The sequence below is a fragment of the Macrobrachium nipponense genome, chromosome 41 (assembly GCF_015104395.2).
Source record: "Macrobrachium nipponense isolate FS-2020 chromosome 41, ASM1510439v2, whole genome shotgun sequence".
Taxonomy (NCBI): domain Eukaryota; kingdom Metazoa; phylum Arthropoda; class Malacostraca; order Decapoda; family Palaemonidae; genus Macrobrachium; species Macrobrachium nipponense.
In genome coordinates this window covers 44,972,532-44,991,360 of record NC_061102.1, presented here as the reverse complement: position 1 = coordinate 44,991,360, position 18,829 = coordinate 44,972,532, and the positions used below count along the sequence as shown (strand labels likewise).

Here is an 18,829-nt window from a genome sequence, read left to right as displayed (position 1 = left end):
ACTCTCTTAGCACACACACACACATATATATATATATATATATATATATATATATATATATATATATATATTCATTATATTATATATATATATATAAATATATATATACATATAATATATATATATATATATACTATATATATATATATATATATATTATATATATATATATATATATATATATATATATATATATATATATATATATTACATATATATTCATATATATATATACTATATATATATAATATATATATATATAGATAATATATAATAGATATATATATATATATGTATAATATATATATATATCATATATATATGATATATACATATATATTATAATATATATTATATAAAATATATATTATATTATGTATACTGATATATTATATATAAATATATATAATATTATATATAAATGTGTGTGCGTGTGTTAAAGGCACTGGAAATGTTAGTAATTGAAATCCAGGTTCAACGGACTTTATCGCCAACAGATGGAATGTGTAGCAACACGGTCGCAAGTGCTTTGGGAAACTTTAAGACATTAGAAAATTTCACAGGTCATTAGGCAGAAAAGCAAAAAACTGTTGGACTTCAAAGATGTGAGTGCAGTTGTGCATTTGACCCAGTTGCTGTCAGGCGATTATGACATTAAAAAATGCAATGAATTTTAAAAAAACACTTACAATTACTGATATTTACAATGTATTTACAATTACTGGCCTACCTTGTGGAATAATGAAAAACAATTTCTCACATCACTGAGACACAATGCAACCTTGCAGTCTTCGCACACCCAACGGGATCTGCGAATGTGGCCCTTCCCTGAACAAAACTTACATTGTTTTGGCCGTTTCGTTCCACATGGCTGTTTGGCATATGCAGAGAGGTGGCATCCTGGCGGGACTCTAGGGAACGCACAATTGCAGATTGGCCCCGCTTAGGTTTAGGCACATCTCTTGTTCCAAGGGAAGCCCTGGTTACCTTGCTGATGGGGGTCTTGAAGCTGACCAGCCAAAAACAGATTTTAAGGCGGAACTCCTTGAGGGGCATAGGCTTGCACTGCAATGCCAAACAGTCTCTTGTATAAGGATCCAGGCATTGCAGATAATCAAGTCCAGTATGTAAGCAAATAGCCTCATGTAGTACTGCTTTGCTTTGAACGGGTCTTGTAGAGGTGGACCAACATGTCGCTCTTGTCAATGCCACCCATGCAACTGTTGTACTTGTTGATAATATTTGGACATTGCACAGGAACCTTCTTCTTCGTTTCCTTGGCATACCTCTCCACTTCACAAACAGGCTCCACACCAACATCAGTGGATAAGATTGTGGCAATGCTGTTTGTCCCTCCACCTGGCGACCAGGATGCCATCAGAAGAGATATAGTCAAGTGTGCTCCTGGGTACCAAGTTCTTGGTCATGTCCTTGACAGACTGCAGGGGTAGATAGCCAACTCTGTTGTCCCTAGCAGTGCCCACATACCAGCAACTATACTGTGACCTCAAGTACTCAACCAATGTACAAAAAATATAAACTTGTGAAGTAGTTGTCGGCATACACAGTGGAGTTCTCTGGGTCCTTGAGGGTCTTGACCAAGGCAATAACAAACTTGTTAGTGACTGGCAACTTCTCCCCCTCTTCAGACAATGATGTGTGGTGGCTCTGAAATGTAGTGACCCCCTGGTACATGAGAATGTCATGGATAAATCCATCCACACTGGAACGGCGGAAGAGTTTGAAGCCCCACTTGTTTCGGTTTCTTGGCTACATATTGACAAAGTTTACCCACCGTGGTACCCTTGTATGCAACCATAACCTCATCTATAGATTGCATAGGAGTCTCTGCAACATTCAAGAACTCCCTGGTAACCTTAGTGAAGAGGGAACACACCTTCAAGAACCAGTCCTGTGATCCTGCTGCTTGGTCGTTGTCACTGAAGTGGAGGTTTGTTTTACCGTAATTGCCTTGAAATGGTTCTTGGACATATACAATCAGCAACTTGAGGCACCCTCGTCTTGACAGCCCAGTAGTCCACTATGCTGGGCAAAGGCATAAGTCCCATGTACATGATGAAACCCAGGAAAACCATGAACTCGGATTCAGAGAGGTTGAAATTACTGACCACATCCCTCTGCTTCGAGTACAGGTTACTTAGTCTACTGTTTGGGATCACAAAATCAGCAAATACTTGGTTAGCAATGGTGCAGAAGTTTTGTCTTTCTCTCCCCCCAGTTTTCTTTTACTACATCAATGACCCAGACATTAGTCAGCTGTTAACCTTGACTGTGAAGCGGAAAGAGTGGTTTTTCTTCCCATAGAGTCAAGAAACATTTACTTTGAATATATCTATGTGTTGGGGATTGGTATATTTATTGTTGTTGTTGGTGGTTTTGTAAGGGAAACTTGGGAAATATTATTGATGTTATTGAGATTGGGTCGAATCCTGAATACTTAGGGTTTCTGTAAGAGAGACAAAATGGCAGAAGCAGATAATAGTGATCACACTCTGTTGCATAAAGTCACTAAGGTTGCAGTGGAGGTCACCCTTTTTGGAGTATTGTTAATGGCATTCTTTTTCAGCCACTGGGCATATTTTTATTGAAGGAGTTAAAGGAATTAAAATTGATGCAGAGCTGTTCACAGAGGAAAAAGCCTTGTTGGATTTCGATAGAGGGGACTTGGTACATCACTGTTGTAGTTTTCAGTACACAAAATACCAGTCATGGACCGAACTTCAAGCATTTCTAAGGACAGCCTATAGAACGAATGATAGGGGGTATGGTGAGAGACCTGAGAGGTTTTACAAAATTAGAAAGATAAGAAAGAAAACATGGGTGAGCATAGCTCTCAGCTTTTTGACAGAGGGAGAATGGATACAGAAATTGAAAAGTTCCCCATGGGCAAATGGTAATAAGATCTCCTTTGATAACTTGTACAGATTGTTGCATTTTTGTCAGCTTTTACATAATGTCCCAGACACCATTGTAGATGGCTTTGATGAAAAGATTGAACCTATATGTGGACAACACATTTTTTAATGGGGCCGATCCAAGGAATTGAATACAAAGGGATTTAAGTTTTCCTTCTCCCCGATTGTGTGCAAAATTGGAATATAAGAGGGATCTATGGATCCAGGGCAACAGCTGCATTGTTTCAGTTGTAATAAGCAAGGGCACACAAAAAAACTATGTAGAGTCAAATATTGTGGCTTATGCAAAAGTGTAGATCACTTTTTGTGGTCTTGTCCGAACCAGAAATGGAGGCATGCAAAACCTACAGCTCAGAACTCTGGGAGTTCTAATACAAGAACTTCCCAAGCAGGTCACTCAAAGAAACAAAGAGACTGGCCAAATTTTTGGAAATACGATCAACAAAAAGGTTACAGATGATTTGCATATGGTACTGTGGGGGATGTTATGGAGGAATGAAATGGTAGTTACATTTGACAACGTCTTCGAGGGTTGCATGAGAGAGAGAGAGAGAGAGAGAGAGAGAGAGAGAGAGAGAGAGAGAGAGAGAGAGAGCAAAGCAAGTGAGTAAGTGAGAGCATCGTTGGGTTGTTTGTAGTTGTCAGGAATAATTGAGAGTTTAAGTGTTTTCCTGTGTTGATGTGTCGTGTTCGTGTTTGGTGTTGCTGTATGGTTGTGTGAAAGTGCGTATGTGTATTTCTGAAGAGCGTGAGTGAACGAGCTATCAAGAGAGAGAGAGAGAGAGAGAGTGTAAGTGGTGGATGGATAGTTAATGAGTGGTTTACTTGTTGCGTGATCATCTAGTCTGCTGGAGCAGTTGCCAGGTCAGTCAGTCAGTCAGTCTATGATTAGAGTCTGTGATGGAGAGTTTGTTGATGGACAGTTGGTCTTAGCATTGTGCTTGTGAATTCCTGTGGTGTTTTATGTGAGTTATTGTAGTTGTGAGTTGTTGAGCATTATTGTGGGGGAGTTGTTGTGGTTTTTTATGTTGTTTGTAAGTAATTGTGTATGGACTTGTAGTGCTGTTGTTTTGATGTTGTTGGTATTTGTCTGCACAGTGATTCGTTGAGCTGTTGAGTTGTTGTGCTGTTGTAGTACTTGTTGAGTTGTTTTGTGCTGTGATTTCCGGCAGTTGTTGTGTCTCAGTGGCTGTACCCAGCGGGCAGCTCAGATTCTCACCTTGAAGACAGTCATGTCAGGTGAGTACATGAATCTGAGAGTTTTGTTTGTCCTGTCAGTAAATAGTATCGTAAAGGGGAAAGCGTGGTTGAGGGAACATTGATAGTCAGTACGACTAAAGTAACTGTGGACGGAGAGAGAGAGAGAGAGAGAGAGAGAGAGAGAGAGAGAGCTAAGTGAGAGTGTCGTTGGGTTGTTTATAGTCGTCGGGAATAATTGAGAGTTTAAATGTTTTCACGTGTTGATGAGTTGTCTTCGTGTATGGTGCTGCTGTATGGTAGTGTGTAAGAGAAAGAAAGAGCGTAAGTGGTGGATGCATATTTAACGAGTGGTTAGCTTGTTGCAGGATTTTCTAGGTTGTCTGCTGGCGCGGTTGCCGGGTCAGTCAGTTAGTCAGCCTATGATCAGAGTCTGCGATAGACTGTCAGTTTTCCCTGATAGTGGTCTTGGCATTGGATGGTCAGTTGTATTGTGTGTTTTCTGAAGTTGTTTGATTTGCTGGTGATATGAAGTTTATTGTGCTTGTGTGTTGGAAGGTTGTTGAGCTTGTGAATTCGTGTGGTGTTGTATGTTGTATTTGTGAGTTGTTGAGTGTTGTTGTTGGTGATTGTTGTGTTTTCTTGTTGTTGTTTGTAAGTAGTTGTGTATGGAATTGTAGTGATGTTGTTTGATGTTGCGGTATGCGGTATCGTGTGCAGAGATTTGTTGTGTTGTTGAGTTGTGTGGCTGTAGTACTTGTTGGGTTGTTTTGTGCTGTGATTTCCGGCAGTTGTTGCATTTTGGCGGCTGTACCCATCTGACAGCACAGATTTTCGCCTTGAAGATGATCATCTGGTGAGTACATGAATGTGAGTTTTGGTTTTGTTTGTGTCTGTCTGTAAACCAATTGTCCTGTCGGTGAAGTGTGGCTTGGGGAACATTGATGGTACGACTAAAGTAACTGTATGGAGATTTGCTTGCTTTCTTTGCTTGATTGTGATTCCGCCACACTGTGAAGATCCCAATTTTTATTGATACGAGAGCATCAGTTAATTTAATGGACCATAATCTATATCAGTCCATGTTCTCCCAATACCCTTTGAAACCCTCAACAGAGATGGTGTGTGATGTGCAAGCCCTTTGGTTTTGTAAGAGTGCGGTTCACTCTGGGTGATCGGGTGTTAATAGAACCATTTTTTGTTATAAAAGGGGATGCGCTGGGCAACAGACTTTTGTTGGGCCATCATGCATGTAGGAGACACAGGATATCGGTCCATACCAATATTGGCAAAACTGCTGGGATACCAGGTGTCTCTAATCCATATGAGGGTGTACGTAGAAATGAGGTAAATAATGATACTGAAGTTAATATGGGGATATTGGTGATATCGGTAATACTGGCAGTAATATTCGCGGCGATATTGGTAATTTTAATGGTGATATTGGTGATTATAATGGTGATATCAGGGATAATAATGATGATGATAATGATGGTATGGTTAATAGCGGTGATATTGATAACAGTGGTGATACTGATACTAACATTCGGGTTATAGTTGATGGTATGGGTGATACATATATAAATATAGGTGAATGTAGAACATGGGGTGAAATAACCAGTCACAAGAGGGTGCTGTGTATGATGGTCGTATTGAAAAGGGTTTTAGAGGATGTTATTCTTAATCCAGGTACAATGATTATGGTGAAAGTCAGGTTAAGGGAAGTGAAAATGCCCAAAGAGGTGTGTATAACTGAAGGTAGCAATAAACTAAAAGGTGTTATTAGCACAGTGTTGGTAAGCAACAGATGTTACAAGGGTGGAATTGTTAAATTGTAATGATACAGTTAGGAAGCATCAGGAGAATACTTATGTGGTAGACCTCCAGGACTGGAGTGGGGATAGTGGTTCAGTGGCTATTGTAGAGGGGGAAACTGAGTTTTCAGAGGCAGAAATGTGAATAAGGAGGAAGATCTTTAAAGATAAGTTAACTGAATTTGGAGATATTGTGGCTTTAAAAGGGGATTAGTTAGGGATGACTAAGGTGTTAGAACATAAGGTGAATTTAGAAGAGGGGACCAAACCCATTTTTCTTCCCTTGTACTGTATACCCCACAAAATCAAGGAACAGGAAGGACCATTAAGTTCGAGCATGTGTAGATTTCCGAAAACTGAATAAGAAAACAATTCCTGACCATTTCCCGGTCGCTTGCATAACAGACTTATTTTGTGGAAATTGAGGGACTTAGGATATATTCTTCAATAGACCTTATGCAGAAGTTTTTGCAGGTCCCTCTTAGTGAAGTTAGTTGGGAATCTACCGCATTCTCACTGCCTAAGGGGCATTTCAAGTTTACGCAGATGCCTTTTGGTTTATCAGGTAGCCATATGACTTACGAGGTTGGTGAACACAGTATTGCATGGGCTATTTGTTGAGTTGCCAGTTAGTGATAAAAGGTTTTCCATTATTTTAAAGGGGTCGATGGATAGAGACCATATAATTTACTATGAGGTTGGGTGTGTGTTAGTTTATGACAGATACGTGTGTGAAAGTAGGATTTTCTTTCTGAAATACATTGACTTTCATAGACTTGTCAGGGTGTCAGTTAGAATTTGACCATGATGAAATACGGACACACAATGACTTGAGAGAATTCCTAGACTCATATCGAGTGGTGGCAACGAAAACAACTTAGGATCTACTGTGCCAGATGTGGTCTTCACCATGAGCTATGAGGTCACAGATTACTATAAGCACCGAAAATCTTTGCTGGCTGGGTGGAGTTGGCTCAGGATGATTTCTGGGGCTAACCGGAGATCTACGATAATTCTACGGGGCGGGTGCGGGAACTACTTGCATGGGAGTCACGGATTATTCAAGTTCAGCCATATTAGGAGTGGTTAGTTACGGTTTCCTCCAATTGGAAGATGGACGAATATACAATTCATCGACAAGGATTTTATGATACACCTACTACATGGGAGACACGAAGTGGTAAAAGTCCAGCCTACACTAGAAACAGTTATGGACCCTAACCTAGAGGAGGATGGAGAGGATGCTTTTATTCTTCAGAGAACGTTACACAGTTCCAGGACAGTGAAGAAGATACGAAAGATCGACGGTTTGGTGAAGTTCAGGAGGTTTTAAACAAAGTACCAGGGCAGGATAAGCTGATAATATTGGGAGATATGAATGCTAAAGTAAGTAAAGAAATAGCAGCTTTTACAGGAACTATGGAGGCACATAGCTTACATGAAAATGGTAATGACAATGGGATTAGTCTATCAACACTTACCACAGAATACAGTTTAGTAGTAGGAGGCACTCTCTTCCACAAAAAAAAACATAAGGGCACTTGGCTTTCACCTGATGGAAATACAACCAATCAGATTGATCACATTTTAGTGAAAAGGAAATTTAGATCTGCGCTGAAGGATGTGAGAACATACCGGTACGGAGAGCGGATTGTGATTCAGATCATTACATGGTGGCAGCAAAAATACGTATAAAATTAACAACGAAGAGAATGAATGGAGGGCAAACATCTAAGAAAGGTACTGAGAAACTGAAGGAAGAAGAAACAAGATTGCAAATCAGGTTGAAGCAGAGAACAGATTTGCAGTATTAGAGCTGGATGATGATGTAAATTGGAACCAAGAAAGCCCATAGTTGGAAGCAGCAGAGAGAGAGAACTGTTGGCACGGAGGGGAGGGCGATGGTTTGATGAGGAATGCAGAGAGGTAGCCCAAAGAAGATGAGAATCTTAAAATGGATAAAGAATAGGGAAAATGCAGAGAGGAGATGGATATAACAAAGGCAAGGAATGAGGCATGCTGGCCTGGACGAAATTAGTGCAAAACTACTGAAGTATGGAGGAAGACAAATACAAGAAGCAATGACAACAATTGTGATTGGAATTTTGAGAAGGGAAGAAATGCCTGAAGAATGGGAGGAGGGGCTGTTTGTGCCAATTCACAAGAAAGGTGATAGAACGGAATGTGGAAATTATAGAGGCATTTGTCTCTTAACTGTTGGATAGAAGATTGTGGCTAAACTATTATACAGTAGACTGAAGAGACACAGTGAGACCGTAGTAGGGGATTATGGTTATTTTTTAAGATCTATTTATGCCTCTAATTTAAAAAAAATAGAGTTTTGTGGCCAAACTGAAATATCTATCCCTGGAAATGAGACTAATTTGGCCAATCTATTGGTTCTATAGCTATTCTTATAAGTTTCACTTTGTACCCTCCAGAATGTTGGTAATTCAATATAAACAGCCAAAAACTCGCACCAAAGATCCTTCTCACTATTGCTACTCAGTCTCCACTGAGATGATTGATCATTGACTATACAACCGCTGGATTTTCTCATTAATGACCAAGGCTGGCATTACGATACAGTACGGCTGATATTTAGTCTATATGTATGGTACGGAACTACGGTATGAAAATTTTATGAAAGTACGGTATGATTTGATGTGGATAAGTTGAGAAATGAAAGAGTTAAACAACAGTATGAGGTGAAGGTAGGAGGCAAATTTATGGTATTAATTGGTATGGAAAATATGGATATGGATTCAGAGGAATCCTGGGTCAATATAAGTTCAGATACTAAGAGTAGCAACAGAGGTGTTAGGTTATAAGAGAAGTAACAGCAAACCTTGGTTTAAGTAATGAAGCAAAAGTTTTAAGTGAAGAGCAACAAAGGTTTGAGAGTTCAAATGGACGATGAACAAGACTTAGAGAAGAAACAACAACTAAAAAGACCAAGAAATAGAAAGCTGAGAGAACTAAGTGATAGGATGAAGCATGACCAAAACATGTTTTGGAAAGAGCTACCGAAGTTGAAGTAGCTATGGAAATTGGCGAGAGCAGGGCTATGTTTGCATCTGTGAGATTCTTGAGGAACGCAAGCCAGAAAAAATTTGGAGGGAGTGATGGCATGTTGGATGAAGATGGGAAATTGGTCACAGGCGAAATGGAGAAAAAGAATCTGTTTGCAAGGTATTTTGAAAGACTCCTAAATGTTGATACAACCGGTAGGGATGAGTGCATTGCAGATTTAAACGAGGCTCTGGAGGTACAAGAAGAAGACATTAGTGCAGAAGAGGTGAAAGAGGCCTTAAAATCTGTAAAAAATGGAAAAACTGCTGGCGTGTGCGGGAAAACTGCAGAGATGCTAAAAGCAGGAGGACGAAGGATGATAGAGGCATTAAGAGTTGTTTTTAGCATAGTTTGGAAAACAGAGGTGGTACCAAGTGATTGGAAAAAGGCAATTATGATACCAATATATAAAAATAAGGGAAGCAAAAGGGAGTGTGGTAACTATCGGGGCATAAGTTTACTGTCAGTCCCAGGGAAGATATTCATGAGAGTAATACTTAACAGAATAAGACCTATAGTAGAAGAGAAACTTAGAGAACAGCAGTGTGATTTTAGAAGTGGAAGGTCAACAGTGGATCAAATTTTCACCTTAAGACAGATAATTGAGAAGAGATGGGAGTATGCAAAGCCAATATTCTGTACTTTTATAGACTTGGAGAAAGCGTATGATTCAGTAAGGAGAGATGAAATGTGGAGAGTGGCAGAACACTATGGTATACCACTGAAAGGGATAAGGATACTAAAGAACTGGTACCAAGGCGTGTGCAGCTGTGTACAGCTGGTATGGACAACAAAGTGACTGGTTCCCAGTTGGAAGTGGGCTAAGACAGGGATGTGTTATGTCACCCACCTTGTTTAATGTATATATTGACCATATAATGAGAAGAGTGATGGTGAATGAAAACAGAGGGGCTAGTATTGGTGGAGAAGTTTTTATGGATTTGGACTTGCTGATGATGTTGCGTTGGTTTGCTGATATGTTGGCTGTGCTGGTAGGTATGGTAATGAGGATGGAGACAGAGACAGAATTTTGGCTTGAACATCAGCACAAAGAAGAGCGAGATCATGGTTGTGAGTAAGGATGATGATTGGGTGCACATGGAGGATATGACAATCAGAGGACAGGAACTCAAGCAAGTTGAGAAGTTTGTTTACTTGGGAAGTGTGGTAACAGCAGACGGGAGGCAAATTGAAGATATACAAAGAAGAAAACTAGGAGCAGCAAGAGCTTTTGAGGTTCTGAGAAAAAAAGTTTGGTCAAGGCATGAAATCAGCTTGAGAACTAAGATGAGAATATTCAATGCAGTAGTACTACCAGTCCTGATGTATGGCTCGTCCACCTGGGCACGGACCAGAACAGAGGAGAAAAGGTTGGATGCTTTTGAGATGAAGCTGCTGAGAAGGATACTTGGCATTAAATGGGTTGATCATTTTAGAAATGAAGACATCAGGGTGAGATTGAGGCAAAGGCCAGTCAGTACCAGGTTGAAGAGGGGAAGGCTGAAATGGTTTGGACATGTTGAGAGGATGGATGGGAATAGAGACCCCAGGAGAGCACTGAGAACAGTACAAATAGGAAGAAGACCGCTGGTAGACCAAGAACGAGGTGGATAGACATAATTGTCAGGGATCTTGAGGATGAGATCCAAAACTTAGAGGAAGCGAGGGAAATGGCTCGGGATAGAGACAGATGGAGAGGAACTGTATCAGCCTTATGCCACTGGCCAGTGGCGGGAAGATAAAGTAAGTAAGTAAAGTAACGGTGCGGTACAATTCATGTAAGGAAATGGGCAAAATTCCGTACCGTACTGTACCTTTAGCTTGGATGAATCGCTACTACTGCATATTTGACCGCATCAGTGACTGCACAATAGATCACTAAGGTACTTAGCATTTCAATTTGTAACATACCAAGTATATATGTGTGTATGTCTAGAATTCCTTAATTAACATGCACATGTATGTGCATAATTCTTGAAGTAACACGTTTTTCTATTTACTGATATCATTATCACCATTATTATTATTGTTAGTAGTAGCAGTAGTAGTTCTATTGTAATTAGACATTACTGGTAGTAGTTATTACTAATTTAATCATAAGCATTGATATGATTTCTGTTATTTTTAATATCATTATCAACATCATCACCATTATTATTATTATTATTATTATTATTATTATTATTATTATTATTATTATTATTCCGACAACTGAATATATACACATGTACATATAAAGTCCATTTGCTAATTTACACCTGTTAACATTGAAATTTTCATAAAGAGGGCATTTTGCTGGCGTAGATTGAGTTTGCTTATAGTATAGTAAAAGTACGGAATTATGGCATATTATTTTTTCCGTACCATATGGTAAGGATAATAATTGAAGGAACGTTATTATAGCCATGGACGAAGTACGGGAAAAACATCCTGAACCGTACTACCAGCCTTGTTAATGACTGAACATCTAGTTGGCCCTTAAAGGTCACTCTAGATTTGATCTCCAGAGCATTATGGCATTTCTTTTAGTGCTGGTTACTTACTGGTTGATCCACCCAGACAACCAATGCAACAGTAACATACAGGAACATAACACAGATAGGAGGATAGAAAATTGTAAGGTTCTGTGAACTTTTAGGCAAGCATCCTCATGAAGAATTTTGAGACGTTCAAGACACATTCTAGAAAATCAAACTTTAATCTATAGGATTCATCATATCCCTGGTTTTTGCTGTAAACTGTTCAATGTTACTCTTCTCTTTACTTTGTTTTGTCTACTAAGTGATTACATGCACTGTTGCAAAAGCTTTACAAATTTGGTAATGAAACCCATCACGAATATTTTTTAACCAATGCCCTTCTTTTCCTGGTGAGATTTCTATATTTTTTGTAGAAACATTAAAAACTCTTGAATATGGGTATATAAATTTACCAATACTCTCAGGCAGATATTTGCTCTGCATGGAGAGTCTCCTCAGTGTGAGTTAGTTATGTATCCTAAAATAAATGTCTGTTTTGGTTGGCAGGAAGTAACTCGTCAACACAAGGGCTGGTCTCTCGACTGCGTGATTCTGCAGAACCTGGTGACTCGTTTTAATAGAGAAGAAATCCACGAACACCCACCAGAGGGAGTTTATATTTATGGCCTCTTCTTGGAAGGGGCTTCTTGGGATCGAAAGCAGTGTCGTCTTATTGAGTCAAGGGCTAAGGTATTGATACTTATACAAATGAGTTTCTTTTCCTCCTTAATTGAGTTCTGAACTGTTTATAGAATTCCTTAAACATTTATTGATATTATTCCACCTGGTAAATAATTAACCAAAATTAGAGATTTATAATTGCTCTGCTATTGGCAGTGGTAAGTAAAAAAAGGCTTGTGAATATTTACCATTGAGAAAAAGAGAAGAATATGATAAGGCTCCACAAATTTATAGATTTTACTTATCTTCTATATCAATACTGAAATGTAATAAATGTTGGGGAAATAGAATGTAAGTGAATGGAGTGGTGTGTGACAAAAGAATGTCAAATGTACTAAAACTGAGGGTTTGCTGCACTGTAATCTGACCTGGGCTGGGTTCAGAAACCTGGACATTACAGAGAAGGGGGAACATAAGAAGGGGCAAGTATTAATGATGATACTAGGGGATTTTGGGATCTCACTTTGTGAGAGACTGAAAATGAAGGTTGTAAAGATTACTGATATGGTAAGATAGTCGAGATTGAGATGATATGGAGGAAAGAGTGAAGATAGGTAGAACCTGTCAGGAGTAGAAGGTACTATTCACCTCTTAGCTTAGGGATTGGAGTGGGAATGGAGAAGAAATGGTTAAATTAAAACAAATGATTTTGTTATCCACTTCAGCATTAGATGGTAATGGATTATTTTTGTCCTTGTAAGATTATTATTTCGTGTATGCAGAGAGTAGACCATGTTCCATTTCACGAAAAAGCTTTATATTTATATTCTTTTCTATTTGTATCTATTATTAATTTTGTCCTTTTAAAAAATTTGTATAGCAAAAGTAGAAAGATGTTATCTTACAATGTGGAGTACAAGAACAATGAAATTCATTGTCGGGGGAAATTACAGTGTTTACAATTCAAGACCGCACACGTCACAACCGCCGTGTTATGCCGCCATTACGATGCAGTTACAACCAAATCGCCATGAATTGTAACCGCATCACCGAGTTTGGTGATATACGCCAAGTGATGGTGGATGTTTTTAAATGATGGGGCGCATGACGCAATTACAAGTTATGATTTGTGCAATCTAATTATGACAAATGGTGACGAATTGCAGTTGTCGCCACTTGGCTGTATATGTGCTGGGTGGTGGTGAGCATTCGCCATCACTTGATGCACGTTGCCAAACTCGGCGACGTAATTATGACTCATGGCGATTGTTGGCGACTCGTTCGTTATGGCTTCGTAATGAGGCAATTTTCGGCCGTTACGACGTGCGTGGTCTTGAATTGCCAATGTTCAAGTCGGGCATAAATCATTTAGTTACTGCAAATGCTGATATTGAGGAGAATACATTTTGTGTTATGGAAGTGTTATCTTTCATTTACAACTGAATCTAGGGTTTTTGAGCAAAGATAACATCTCCGTGGAAAGACGAATGTGATTCTAACATGCACTGCTATGACAGAAACTACACCCAGCAAACGTGCGGAGAAAATTAATTTTTCATTTATAATTCTCCACGGCTTCCCTTCTCACAAGCTGAGTTATGCTTTTGGCATCACCAGTGTGAGTGGCTTGTTTTCCATAACGCTGTTCGCACAACCCCTTCAGACAGCTTGAACATGCGTTCGCGCTATCAAGCATTGTGGCAGTCTAATTTGGGACCTTCAGTCAAAAAAGATCTTGCTTGTAAATATTCATGACCATATCACAGCGCATTAGAAAGACATGTTTTTCTTATATCACTTATGCAGCGTTGTCTGCAGTGATAGATAAGAATACCATTATCCATAAAGGAAGCCCATTTCTTATGAATATCCTTCGTTACTTCATTCGTATGTCGAGGGGAGAAAGTAGTATCTTCCTTCTCCTGTTAACGTAAGGTTCATTTTGCATCTATTATTCATTGTCAACAGATATGTAGATAGCGTAGCCAGAAAACTCCGTCTCAGACAACTTAGTCTGGAAAATTTTCTTTGAAAACTTTGTCGATAAATCTTTATTTTTCTGTTTTCTTTTATAGATAGAAAGTAGAATAAATGTGTGAACCACTCATTCTTTTATACGGCTACCTGATGCCTGGGAGGCTATACAAGGCTTCCTTTTTTTTCTTGCAAAAACAAAGATTTCAAGTAGTAATTTATGTGAAAGTTCAAGACACTGAAGCATCGAACATAAGTATTGATTATATAATATTGTGCATAAATTTCATGAAAATGCAAAACGTTAAACACCGAGTTAATCGGGAGTTTCATGCTCATTAGCTAACTGGAAGTCTTCACAAGAGGTTAAATTATTTCTATGTAGATTTTAAAAGATGTTTAACCTATTTTACAGTGTGGTAGTAGAATTTACGACGAGAAAAGAATTCTAATATTTGCTTCAGATGAATGATTCCGTGAACTGGAAAGTGTTTTTTCTGCTGTGTGGAGATGGTACTTTAAAGCATCTCCCACAGATGGTATCCAGTTTTGATGACAGGATCCTGTATCAGTGAACAAATATTACCTCGAGCATTTATTAACTGCCTCACAAAGTAGAGGTAAGGAATATTTGAGACTTAAGTAAGTATTGCTAAATTCAGTACCCGAAATAATGATTGACTGTAATAGCATACAGAAACACTTCATAAATGGGCCAAGGTTTTAGCGAAAACGTTGTCACCTGTGTTTTAAACGTAAATATAATATATAAACAATGATTTTTTTTTAGCTAAAACGGGTTCTCCAATTCTAGAAATAAGACATGCTTTTTAATAGGTTTACTCAACCCAGGTAGGTTTCATCACATCATTAAAACTGGCACATATTGGCGCAATCTCAGGAAGGAGCAGTAGAGAAAACCAATACAGTTTCTTTCATGATTTTGGAATATCCTAAGGCGTATGACTGGTGAATTTCCTAGCGTGAACATGCACTAAAAGGATGACAATCTGCTCTAAACATTAGGTCTCAAGAAAACATCTGAATTTCTGGAGTTTCAGTGATGCGTATGAGAAGGCAAATGCAACTTAACAAATCAAAATGTAGGGTGGAGAAAGGGTTATTATATAAAATAAGAATAAAGAAAATGTGCGCATTCTCTATATCCTCTCTCCACCTTCTTTACCCTTTATGCAACAAGTTACCCAGTCTCCGTGTGACAAATGTTTACCGTGTCAATGATGTTTTATAAGTGATACAAGTTATCTGTCACAACCAATCACTTTTTCTGACCCAGATTTGGGATCCCTCTACTAATAATAATATTTGATCTTTGAAGTAACCATTAATTATAACCAACCTGTAGAATCCTAATTGGACTGGAATACTATGGCGATGCATATTTCCTCCTACGTAACTACTGATTTAGTATAATATAAAGCAAGGTGTTTACACGCTCATGGGACACATATATAATCGAAGTCATTTTAATCTATCAAAAATACTATTCCTTATTCTACTGTATCTTCGTCCTAATCACTCAAACTGGTTTTCTACCTCAAAATTTTAAATGTATGGTGGTACTCAATGACAATGAAAGTAAGCATGTCCCTGTAGTAGGGATACTATCAGGATAGGCATAATTTTTTAAAATTTATTTTTCTTTTTTTATCTGATGCCACAGCATGCCTGATGGTGAACAAGATAAGAATTTGAAATAATATTTGGCGAACTTATAAATTATCTAAAACTTTGTAACTCTTAGAACAGAGTAACTAAGAAAACCATGGTAGTGTATCTCCCTCCCTGAATTAACTATAATCTGGACTGCTTAACTATTCCTTCTCTTTGCAGGTATTATATGAATCAATGCCGTCATATATCTGTACGCAGTCAATACTACAAGTGGGAAGAATCCAACCTTGTATGAGTGTCCATGTACCGCAAGGCCTCAACGGACAGACGCCACTTACATAGGATCCATTGATTTAGAAACCACAGATTTCTTGCCTTCTCACTGGACATTGAGAGGTGTTGCCCTGCTCTGTGACATCAAATGAATTCTCACAGCGATAACTAAAAATTATATATATATATAATAGTATATATATATATATATATATATATATATATATATATATATATATATAAAGCTATAAGCCACGAAGGAAAGATAAACACTGGAGTAGCTGCGATAGGTTTACAACACATTCATGACGGTGCACAATTAGTCCAACCACTGCTATCAATAAGATTTTTGAGTTTTCAGTCGAGTTTCCTTTATAGAGCATCTGTACTCCAGTGTTTATCTTTCCTTCGTGACTTATAGCTTTATATATATATATATATATATATATATATGATATATATATATATATAATATATATATATATGTGTGTGTGTGTGTGTGTGTGTGTGTGTGTGTGTGTGTGTGTGTTATTAGATTGACAGAGATTATGCATTCTAATTATGTAACCAGATTATAGTAATAAATCAGAGAAAATGCAGATAATTTATTTTAACCAAAGAAATTAAAATTATCGAAGTTTCAATGAATAATTGAAACAACTGTAATAATAACAATATCTCTTATAATAATAAAATTAATTGTCTCTTTTTGAAGAACTCATTTACTAATTATTGGCCTCTTCCTTACTAAATGTTGCACAGCACTATGCATCATCATTCAAATAAATGAAGAAAAACGCAAACTTAATTTCAAACCTGACTGCAGACTGATTAATCCGCTGTAAATGAAAAGGTATTTTGTTAAGGACCCATAGAAAAGTCTGAATCAGCTACGTTTTTTCATTTTCTTTATTTATAATGGACGTCGATCAATCAGAGGGAACTGGCATATATTAACCTTTAAATTACCAATATTCACAAACCAAAAACAATTTCTACTGAAGGCTGCTGTCGGAAATTTTCCCTCCGCCAAGGGGTGAATTCTATGTCGTGGGATGGTATGGGACTGTGATGATCTGGACTGAAGGGCAAAACCTACAAACGTCGGTATACAAAGGAAGGTCCAAAAAAATACTGCAGGATTTACAATTTTATTTAAGAAATAAACTCTAAAAATAAAAATACAACATTGAACTGACCATGAGGCTCACAATCAAGATCACAAGAAACTTTACAATCAACCCAAAAGTGTTTTTACATTCTCCTTTTAGCAATGATTCAATGAAATTACTCTTGATATCAAACGAATCTTCACTGTGGGAGAGACGACGTGAGCTCAATGTTTCTTACCTCTATTTCGGCTACCCTGGGAAAGGGGCCGATCTACCTCTGCAATCCCGGTCTTCACCTCACATTTTCATCAAAAGTTCTACATTGGATAAGTTATCAATAATTCAATCCGATATACTAAACTGACAGATTCATAAATTTGTACAAATCAGTTCACAATACTAATTTCTGCACCAGGAATATTTTCCACTCATATTTACATGGCAAGAAAACTGCAAGCCTGGCGGCCTGTATTCTTATTCTATGTGCCAATCCTGAACATTGTGAAGGATTGTCGAGGGAAAAGAAGATCCAGTCTGTTTTTCGCGACATTCTCTGCACCAGAAAAAATTCTGGCCGTACGACAGCATTAGGAAGTTCGGACGGGTGAGGTGCAAGGCTTTATGGCTTGTCTGGACCTGCTCTCCTCCAGTGCGCTCAGAGAAGTGCAGCCCACAACATGAGGGCAACCAACCTCTCAGAGTTATTGACATCTACTTTATGTAGCACAAAAGTTCATCACATTACATAAAAAATTTCATTAATCATCACCAGTGCACCACATATGTCGGCATCACGAGAACACAAGAACACTGACAGCAGTCATAATGACTGTCGCAAATTTTACGACTTCTTAATGTTCTAGGTTCTGATGATATGAGCCGATAGTAAGGCCTTAAGGGCTAAACTTCTACCACATAGGTTAGGGGTTGAACATAAATGATGATCTTTGAGATATTATTACAAAAATAAATTATGTACCATGATAACAAATGGATTTCCTTTCAGGAATAATTGAAGCCCTACTGATAATGAACTAAGTTCACACAACTGTACACTAACTCAACATTGTTAAGTGCCACGTGCTGGGTGCACAAAGAAATTGTCACAAGTGTCTCAAAAAGATTTGTTTTTAAAGCTAAATCATTACAAATTTTAAAGCAAACACCTTCCATTTCTAATTCCAAGACAACTAATGGAATGGCAATTAAATCAAATAAATGAACCAAATATTGATACAGATACCCACGGATTAAAGTTAATATATGTTAAACATAGTTGCCACAAGGAACTTTAGTAATAGCCCAGCTACCAGAGAAGAACAACTCTCATGTACCTGTCGGTTTTGGTTTTCTGGGAAAGAATTAGATCTCCAAATGTGTACATTTTGCAACTTTCTCGCAAAATGTACACATTTGGCAATTATCCACATTTTGCGTAACATATATAAGATATTAAATTACTTTAAGAGGTAACTATAGTATGCTTTGGAAGTGGTATTGTGTTTTGAATTGAGTTCGGCTGTTTATTGATTTATGTATATTTTATCTTTTTGTGGACTTTGAATATTTATTCAAAGTTAGTCTGTCTTGTGCAAGATTATTTTATATAATGTAAATAATGACAATGTATTCCTCTAGCTTTGTATGACTGTTAAGATATTTAGTCAATAAAATAA

At 37.9% G+C, this 18,829-nt stretch overlaps 1 pseudogene; it reads left to right on the top strand.

Annotated features, from left to right (window-relative positions):
- Positions 1 to 16,193, top strand: part of LOC135212838 (dynein axonemal heavy chain 5-like) — a 92,525-nt pseudogene extending 76,332 nt beyond the window's left edge.
- The last annotated feature ends 2,636 nt before the right edge of the window (positions 16,194 to 18,829 follow it).